Raw genomic sequence first — 8,160 nt, 5'->3', positions numbered from 1 at the left:
TGCTGAATCCGACCCTCAGACATCATCTGGTTACTATGATATTGATCCTCCTCCTCAACCTGTTCAGACCGAAGAATCGACAATACCCGACCTTAGACATCATATGCCCGGAACTGATTATAACACCGCCATTGAAGCTTTGATGTCAGAACAAGACGCCCTCAGAGAAGAGTTCGCTAACATGAGACAAGAATTTCTGGGATACATGAACGGTATGACAAATCAGTTTCACGAGTTACTATATCGTGTTAACTCCTTTGCTCCTCCGGCCAGAGATCATGCAGATGGATAGAAGTTGTTTTTCTTAGTTATTTAGTTTTAAGTTAGATTATTCATTAATGTTATTTCAAATTATGTTCGTATTTGTTTCTTTTTCGCATTTTTGTTTTTTTTTTCTTCCAATGTTACATTATGATTATTTTATGAAGCTATTGATTTATTCTATTTTATTATGAATTATGCGATATTTATCAATAATGCTCTCTACTGTTGCTGCCTACATAACTTATTAAAGAAAAATATAATTATGCACTATTATACAAAGTAGAATAGCATGCAGGGAAATTTAAATAGCAAAATAAAATAATCTGAAGCAAAACAAAATAATAAAAATAAATTACCAAATTCATTATGAAGAACGCAAGCAGAAACCATGCCAATATGACTGTGTGACGAGCGTCACACAATCTATCACGGACGTCACGCCAAGTGCTTGTGACGCCCGTCATGCCCCTGTAACGAGCGTAACACCCCTCTGACTAGGTGAACTTTACAAAGCCGTTGGAGACGACCGTTACACCTCTTCACCTTTTTACCTTCCCCATTTATTCACATTTACCCACATTTATTTACTTTTCAACCACTCCCTTTCCAACTTCAAATTTTTTCCTATAAATACCCACATACCTTTCTTCCTACATCACAACTATTCTATACAATCAAATATATTTTCTTTTCTTTCCTAATTACTTCTTCCAACTCATTCATCAGTATGGCGGGAAATCAAAATTTTGGAAACATCATCTTCCGATCTGAAGATGATAACTATCAAAGAGAGCAATTCGAGCGTTTCCAACAACGAGGTGTCACCTCTACCAGGTATCCTGATTCAACTTGTTTACAACAATTAGGATTACTTCAAGGTATCCAGTGGATGCTCCGCCTTGCTGATTTAACCTTTCTATGCACGCATAATCAACCCACCTACCCATCCCTAACCTTAGAATTTTTAAGTTCCTATGCGTACAACACTCCCACCGGTGAAGATGAATTCTTAACCGATACCGCAACCTTCCGTATGTTCAACACCGAATACTCCCTATCCCAAAACCAATTGAGCACCATGCTACAATTCCCCATAGAAGGTCAAGTCTACCCCAGAATCCCTCCAAACTTAAACTGGAACACAGTTGCCGCTTTCGACCTCTTTAGGAAAATATCAGGTGTAGATGCCAACAACTGGGAAGAGCTCCTTGTTTCCCATATACATAACCCAACTATCCGGTACTTTATCCGCATCCTACAAAACACAGTTTTTGGAAGACCGAACAACAGCAAGGTCAACGCAAAGGAACTATTCTTCCTCGAATGCGTCTTCGAACCGAATGCTAAGGTAAACACCGCCTCCTTCCTATTTCATCATATCCGCACCTTATGTGCTAGAGGCCGGCAACCTTTTGTAATTGGTGGATTAATCACCACCATAGCACTTGGCTTAAACCTAGGGGACCGACTCCAAACTTTAGAATCTTTACCTCCCCTATTTATGGACATAAGCTACTGTCGGTCCAGCCGCCTAATAAAGAACAGAGTAGGCGGAAAATATTACCTTATGGTGAACAACCAAGAGGTCCCAAGCGTTGTTCTACCCAACATTGCCTTAACCGATGTCACCAACCCCAACCGCCATATCTATGATCTTAATGCTCCTGAAGCTACCGAGCCTTCACAAGCAAACCCGTCCACCGACGAGTTTGAAGAAATGGAGCACGGTGATCAGATTCCTGCACAACAGTCAGTCCCGCTCAACCCTTCCGATAATGCAGTTGGCCCATCCTCACGACGACGTCGACGAAGAAGGCCTGCAACCAATGACGACATCATGGATGCTATTGATGGTATGTAAGCACAGAATCTCGAAATGATGCAAATGATGCGCCAAATGCAACAACAACAAGAAGCGAGGAATGCCATAACCGACCAGCGGTTCACTGATTTGCTTAGCAGGTTTGATGACTTAGAAGTACATCAACAATCACCAGGTCCAAGAACAAGAGGCGGCAGGCAGCATTAACTTTAGTTTCCTTTTCCTTTCTTTTTGTAATTCATTTCTTTTTCTTAAAACATTGGGGACAATGTTTCATTCAAGTATGGGGGGAAAACTGTGTTCTTTCTATCCTCCCTTCTTCAAGTATGTACCTTTCTTTTCATTGTTATTTCCCTTATAAAAAAAAATATTTCTTATAATATAGATTTATTTTAAGTTAAGTCCCTAGTGTGAAAAATTTCTATTATCTATTCCCTCAAAAATTTTCATGAGCCATAACAAATATTCAACACACTCAGTAAGTATAAAGGTTGCTTATTTTATCAAACTTGAGACAAATTAAGACTAAAACTATTACCGCCCCGATACTCTAAACAAACCTCAACATGTTAGATCAGAAAGGCAGCTGTTATACAAGTCCCTGGATTTTTAACTTTATAGTAACCCCGAGTAGTTTATACAAGAAGTCAGCACCATCTTACTAGCAAACTACGTGGAGGGCCGATGAATATAAGTGAATGATTCCCAAAGTAACATAAAAAATATATATATCAGGAAATGCACTAACTAAGTTAGGTGATCCTTACCAGATCATTTAATCTAAAGGTTGCAGATCATACAAAAGCATAATATGAAAGATCCATTATGAGTTGGTTCAGCAGGTATCTGGTACTGAACTTGGTAGGGCGGACTACGGTCCGATCCCCCGCAATTCGCAATGGACTAAATAACGAAGTTATCCGACTCATGTACCAGAGATTCAAGCTAAAAAGGGGATCAGAATCACTAACCGGTCACTCCACTATGTGCGCGAAACGATAAAGGGCTTAATGTGATTTCGCTAGAATGAAAACGGGTGAAATAAGAGTAAAAGAACCAGGCTAGCTATAATAGCATGACTCGAACTGGCTTGCATGAGGTGAGATTATCTGATGTGGTAGCGGTAGTCCTTGCTGTCGAGATTAGACTCAAGATACTTTAAAACGAAATCTACTTGCAACCTAGTATGAATTGATGTGTGTTTTGGAATTTCATCTGGCTAAATTCTTAAAACAAGTTCTACACTGTATTTTGCTTGAGGACAAGCAAAGATCTAAGTATGGGGGAGTTTGATAACATGAAATGATATAACATTCTAGGACTCAATTTAATTAAATTATATTATTATTTACTTCAATTTATTTCATTTTATTAGATATTACGCGGTATTTTCTTTCTATTTATCTCAGGTGGTTTATTTGAAGCACAAGTATAAAAGGAAGAAAAGGAGGTAGAAAAGGAATGAAAAGAAGCAAATATCAAAAGCCAAAGCCCAGCCCAAAAAGCACAGGCGCTGCACCTGTGACGAGCGTCACAAAGGCTGTGACGAGCGTCACGCTTTGCCCACTTGTGTGACGAGCGTCACACATGGTGTGACGGACGTCACACCATTCTCCTATATTTTTGGCACAAGGAACGCAACAGACCACGTTGAAGCCGACTATCACGCTTGACCGTTTGCAACGTGAAGGCTATGTACACGGAAAACCCTTGGAAGCAGTTACAAAAAGTACCAATATAAATAGTAGCTTTTGGAAAAGCTCTCAGTTCGTTCAATTTTCCTCCGTCGTGCAATTTTTCTTCTTCCAGCCGTGCAAGCATACCACTATTTTTCTTTACTGTTTTTGCTTTTAATTGCAGTTTTATTTTTATTTTCTTTTCCAATTAAGCTTTCAGCACTTAATTAATTCTTTTTCGCACAATAGTTTCTACACCGGAAACTATTGTGTACCTTTCACCGGATCTAACCTTACGTTAGAATCTAGTCTTTTATTCCTTCGCTTTTATTTTTCTGTTTGATTGAAGAATTCAAGAACAAATCCAACCGGTCTGTGGTGGAGTGTTCAAGACTGCTGTTAATTACTCAGGTTCTTTAATTATTGTTTGAATTTATATATGCCCTGCTTTACTGTTTATTTATATTATTTGCCTGAGATGAATTTGTTTATGCATGATAATTATTTAAGTCTGTTTAGCATGTCTGGCTAATTTATTTAGGTATCGGTATGTAGAGTAAGCGGAATGAAGGAATTAAAACCAAGTTGGTTTAATTATGTTTAAAATTAAAATCACTCTTTTCACGGTCTCAATTTACAGGTTTAATAACAAGGTTTTTGTACGAAAGTAAAAGACATAAAGAAGTTAAAAGCAATAGAACGAGAGTTTGAGTTTTTGACTGGACAGTGTAAATTGGACATTAATTCTAGATCAGGGCGAGAGCAATTTTTAGAGTTAATTAAATTCTAATCTTTTTCAAAAAGTATTTTTAAAGATTGAATGTGAGGACGAGAGTTAAGCATTTGAATTTAATTATATAACCTAAGTCAACAGAGCGAGAGTTTGAGATAAGGGTGTTTAAACGATTAGTGTTTTCTTAAAAAGAGTTTCTACGGATTCTATTGTTTTCAAAAAGTGGTTTTTGACTTAACTAATAAGTGACAGCTACGTTAATATAAAATCATAGTTTATTCAATAGAGCGAGAGTTTGAGAGAAGACTTTTAATCAATAGTGTCAACTGAAAAGATTTATTTTAAAACCAAGAAACCAACGAAGAATTGATTCCCTAATTACGACGAACTACATACCGATATCCGTTTAGTTGATATTTAATCTAGATTTTTAGTTTAGTTTTAGCTTTTCCCCCAAACAATCAAAGTATTATCCGCCTTAGCTTTACGAAGTAACCTTAGAAAACGGTATATCGATTCATAAGTCCCTGTGGGATCGATATCTTTTAAAACTACGCGATAGAACTGTGCACTTGCAGTTTGTACCCCAAATTCGACTCATAAAGTCGCGATCACCAAACCTGATTACAGACACCACAAAGACACACTGTCCTTGTCTTCCTTAGTCTATCTGACTAAAACCTAATTACTAAAGGGAACCACTCAAACATATTTGAGATTTACAAGTTGTGTTTATAAAGAATGCTTCTAAGAAAGCAGATTAACACAAGTAAATACAATGAATATTTCTCACACAGTAACGGGAAAAAAGTCTTGTGTGTCTACAAAACTATACACATAAATAATATGATTTCAGCAAGAGTGTGTGTAATAGCGTAGTTGTAAGCCTAGTATATTAGCAGCTTCTTTCAATCTTCAAGTATCCTTTATATAGGCATATAAAAAAACCGTTGGAGGGTAGAATTGGAATACTGAATTGCAGTTGCGTATTTCATAACGATTTTCATATGGGAGGTAAAATGGTACAATAGTATTGTCCTTAGCCCATAAAATGAGGGTAGTGGAGGAAAGGGTGATGTTGTACTGTGTACTATTTTTCTAACGCAAAATTGTTTGATCTTATCTTCTAATCTTTAGATACTTTTGATGAAATGATGTTGAAGCATGCTTAGAAGGATCAAGATACAAGTTGAAATAATCTTCAGAACCTTGGTCTTCAGAGTTATGACACAGTTCCTCAGAACCTAGTCTTCAGAGTCTTCCGATCTTATTCTTCATAATCTTCAGAACTTGAGCGCAAAATCTTGAAGGTAGAAAAACCTTCATAGGCTCTTCAATTAGAGTCACAATAAGAAGCTTTAACACAAACATTCCTCAAAATTGTTGTTTAATAGATTTCTAGAACTTGACAGCATCTTGTAAAGCACTTGAATCTCCTTAGAGTCAGAGTGTGTTGATTCCAGAATCTGATGACGTCACATGTCATTGCTTCAGAGTCATAAACTATTAGAAAAAGCTACACTAGATAAAAACCATTAGTGTACAAAATTGTTCTCTAAGAAACAATGCATTGTTATCATCAAAACTAAAGGCCAGATGCAGAACCAAATCTTGTTCTAACAAGGATAATCCAATCTATACTCGAGTTTGCACAAGACAAATGAAAACTCGATTCTGAGAAAGAGAATATAGAATTTTTCTGAAGAGGATATGTGTTTTGTGATGTGATTTCTGAATTCAAAATGATTTACTTATCGGTCATGCTTGTGTTGTTTTACAAGGTTGCAACCCTTGATGAAACAACATCCCTTCAGCAACACTTTTACCAAAAGATGTATTGTTTATCCTACAACAATGTTTTCCAAGAGTTGCGTGTCTATGTTCAGTAACGCTTCAGTAAGTGCAACTGTATAATGTCGCGAGTAACTTGATTGCTCTGATGCGTCATGCCTAAATACTCATGTGCCACCTACAAGCCGCCACTAGTGTCTCTATGCCCACGCGCTCGGACGCGGTACCAGAGTCGGAGTCGGTGTCGTCGATAGCAACACCGACGAGCAGGTGTATGGAGGAGACAAGTGGCATAATGCCTTGGACCACCAAACTAGTCCATGTGAAACTTTACTCTCTTTTGTACTTTTGTTGAGTTAATGAATATAATTATTTATAAAGGCTTTTAATGTGAGTTCACATTTCTACGTGGGACTATTTCCCAAACATTTATTGGCATTTACTCATTTCCATTTTTCTTGTCATTTTGGAACATACCCATGGACATTTATTGTGCATAAATTATAATAATCTCCCACTTGTTCTAATAATGACAATACTAATTTCAGAAAAGAGAAACAAAGAATGTTAATATAATTAACTATCTTTCAATTTGAACTTAACCTTAATAAAGATAATGCAAAGTCTAATCGGAATGTTATGTAGTAATTCTTTGAACCATCATTCCTTGTGATTATACCAAAGTTACCTTACACACACTATTTAATGGTTCTTCGCCTACATCTCTTTCCTATCATTATTTATGGCCATGTGCTTTTCCTGTTTTCATGAATTTTTCATGAGAGAAACTCCAACTCTCACTTTGAGACGACACCAAATCGAAATTTACATAGGTGAAATTCATATTGTATCTATTTTCTTGAGATACTTATCCTCGATAAAGAATTCCATTAAGAGTTTTGAAAAAACTCAACCCTCAATATGTAATAGTCAACATTGTCACGTAATATTGCACAAACATCCAAATCATCGACTTGTTGTTACCCATTGAATCTTAGGTTAAGGTTTGTTAACTTCATATTGGGTTGCTACCATTGTCAGAACTCTTATTCAGGGAGTTTCAATCCCATGCCTTTCAAGGTAGTTTTTACTAAGTCTCTGGCCATTGGCTTAGTAAACAGATCAACTAAATTATAGCTTGTTCATATATATGTCACTAAAATGATCCCATCCTTAATTAATTTTCTCATAAAAGAATGTCTAAGACCTATGTGCCTAGACTTTCCATTGTATACTTCACTGAATGCTCTTGCTAGGATGGTTTGGCTATCATAGTGTATCAACACTTTCGAAAGATTATCTTTATCCAATGGAACTTCCAACAGAAGGTCCCTTAACCATTTTTCTTCTTGACCAACGAAAGCAAGAGCCACAAACTTTAATTCCATGGTTGAAAGAGTAATGCATGTTTGTTTATTACTCTTCCAAGAAATCGCACCTCCATCCAATGTAAATATTCACCCTGTTGTGGATTTATGATCTCCAAGACTCGATATCCAACTTGCATCAGTATATCCTTCTAGTATGACAGGAAACCTACCATAATGAAGGCCAAGATTTTTTTAGCCTTTAAGATGTAATCGAAAATCCTAGTTATGGCCTTCCAATGTTCACTATTTTTGCTAGTAAATCTACTAATCTTACTAACTACAAATGTTATGTCAGATATGGTGCCTTTCATTAGATACATTAAACATCCAATTGCACTTGCATATTCCAATTGAGCCAAAAATTTCTGTTGTTATTTTGATGTTTGACACTAGGATGAAATTGAGTGTTTACTTTCTTAAAGTGCAGGTGTTTGAACTTATCCAACATTTTCTCAATATTATGTGTTTGACTAAGTTCATAACCCCCACTATTTCGTTTTACTT

The sequence above is a fragment of the Lathyrus oleraceus genome, chromosome 3 (assembly GCF_024323335.1).
Source record: "Lathyrus oleraceus cultivar Zhongwan6 chromosome 3, CAAS_Psat_ZW6_1.0, whole genome shotgun sequence".
In the NCBI taxonomy this organism is placed as follows: Eukaryota; Viridiplantae; Streptophyta; class Magnoliopsida; order Fabales; family Fabaceae; genus Lathyrus; species Lathyrus oleraceus.
This window is presented reverse-complemented; position numbering follows the sequence as displayed.